The following is a 2,441-nucleotide window of genomic DNA, read 5'->3' as shown; positions in this document are numbered from 1 at the left end:
ATGGATAGAGAATGATCTAGCCGAGGTTGGTGGTACTGAATTTACAGTAAGTGCCAACCTGCACAACAGTTTTTTTTCTATCTGGGTGCACTCAGCAATCTGGAAGCAGACACCCAGAGCTGATGTTTTGCCAGGTGAGTGATATCAGGGCAACAGGGCAAAGGAGATTTGGTTCCTGACAAGAGAGTAGTAATTTAAAATAGAATGCAGCAGGAGATGAAAGAAGTAAAGGCAGGAGAAGGCTGATAGGGAGAAAGAAGTCTACGGACTGGAGGTCCCAAGTCAGAGAAACCTGAGAAGGGTGAGAGGCTGCAGCAGAGTGGGGAAGAGCCCTGAAAATGAGATGTCAGGGAAATGAGAATGGCTGTACTGGGAGTAACTGAGTGAGAGAGCTAGGATGAAAGTTCTGGCCAGACAATGTGAAGTCTGCATTTATAAAGTCAGAGGTGAAATAGATTAGGTGTATGACAAGATCCAGGATGTGGCAACAGAAGCGAGTGACTGAAGATCACATCAAGGAACTTAGAGGCTGGTGTTAGGTAAGCTGTCTACTTGGGTGATGAATTCACTTAGGATGAGGGCAGAAATGCAGGTAAAGAGAAGACATAAGCCACGTGTCACAGTCATAATAAATTAAGTCTTGAAAGACTCTGGATATGCTTAGTATAGAGAAGTGGGTATTCTTGAAAGGTACCTTCCCCCTTATCTCTGAGTTTTCAGTCTAAAAACAGTTCACATTAATGCAGAAGTAAGCAGCAACTTAAGAAAAATGAGTAATGTTTCCCTTCATTCTTAAGACTAATCTTTGCTCTACTTTTTAGACTTGGCAAGAACCTCTGCTTCACATTTTCATCTTAAGGCAAGATCTTCTCTGCTAAAGTCGAATGGAAAATGAAATTACCTGCTAATTCAGGCAAGAAAAGTCTCAGCTCCCTGCTCTCATAAATTTGTGAAAATAAATGTTTTAAAAACAAATTACAACTCAATTGCCCTAGTTTTGGTTTGAAAACATCTGGTGAGACCACTGGGTACAGTTTCCCACTACTCTTTTTTTAAAGGTATAAAAACACACATACAAAGGTTTCTTATAATCTTTAAAGAACAGGGTGGCATGCTATTTACTGACAGGTTGACCTTTACACAAAGAACCTCCACCTTCAACAAGCTGAAATTACTGTTACTGATGCCTTCAGTATATTGTCTGCTTCAGAAAGCAGCATGTTCTGTCCAAGTCATACAGAAGTGGCTATATGGACACCATTTGGTCACCAAATGGTGCAAGGCAGAGGGCAAGGGAAAATTATTTCTGCAGTACCAACCATATGTCTGATACTGTGCAAGGAAAAAAAGGAAATGTCAAATATGATTCCTAATGTCAAGAAACTTACAATTTATTGGTCAATTACATAATACTTTAGCCCAGAGCTATATCTTACATTTTTTTGAATCACCCATAGCATCTAACATAGGACTTTATAAATATCAAGAAGTTAATAAAAAGTTAAAACAGCAATATAAATGTTTAGAATTAAGTAATAAAATACATGTTTAATATAGGTGACCAAGAGAAAAGAGGTGAACTTGTGTTATTGCAATCTATGACAAATCTTGCTCCTGTTCTAATTTCATAATATTTTCATTTTGAGCATGTACTGACACAGGAAGGTCCCTATTCCTACTCATTGAAATGTTTAGGGGAAGAAAAGAGCCAGGTCAGGTTTCCTTAAAGGAAGGAATTGGAGGTCAGCTTTATCTTCTACTAGGGCATCAAAAGTAACTGAGTCCTTACCTGCATCCTTTCCCAGACAGTCAAGGAAACGAGTGTTGAACAATAGCTCTTTTAAGCATGCAAAACTATAGGTCAACCTGTTATTGAAACCCTCTCCATCTTGGGTTCTTTAATTTTACATTTTATTGTTATCCTGCCATTCACTTACCAAAAAATTATTGAGCACCTACTATATACCAGTGATGTGTTCCTATCTACTATTTCTGATTCCTTCACTACATCTTCATTTTCTACCCTACCACTCAGACTTTCTTTGACCCTGAGTTCTATCTATCTATCTATCTATCTATCTATTTTATCCTTCAGAAAGTATATCAGTTTTCTGAGGTTCCCAGCCTTTAGGCTAATATCTCCCAACTTATATATCCTACACACCAGATGGAAGGTCTTAAACGTCCTGCTACTGCTACATCTCATTGATCATTCCTTCTCAGTCTTTCCTGCTGGCATCTCTTCCTCTAGGGAAGTACTAGGTTCTGAAATTTTTTCAACACTCTTAGTTTGTCTTTTGACTCTATACTCTATCTTTATACAATTTCATCTCTCTCTCCATATCAATCGCCAAGTTTAAGAATGAATTTATTTCTATTCTTGCTCTTTCCATGCTTTAGGTCTTCATTAAGCCTGTTATCCTTACTTTTATTTGGATAAC

General features: G+C 38.1%; 1 pseudogene; it reads left to right on the top strand.

Annotated features, from left to right (window-relative positions):
- The first annotated feature begins 559 nt into the window (after positions 1 to 559).
- On the top strand, positions 560 to 1,330 carry LOC130854868 (uncharacterized; annotated as a pseudogene).
- The last annotated feature ends 1,111 nt before the right edge of the window (positions 1,331 to 2,441 follow it).

Source organism: Hippopotamus amphibius, chromosome 6 (assembly GCF_030028045.1).
Source record: "Hippopotamus amphibius kiboko isolate mHipAmp2 chromosome 6, mHipAmp2.hap2, whole genome shotgun sequence".
NCBI classification, from domain to species: Eukaryota; Metazoa; Chordata; class Mammalia; order Artiodactyla; family Hippopotamidae; genus Hippopotamus; species Hippopotamus amphibius.
This window is presented reverse-complemented; position numbering and strand designations above follow the sequence as displayed.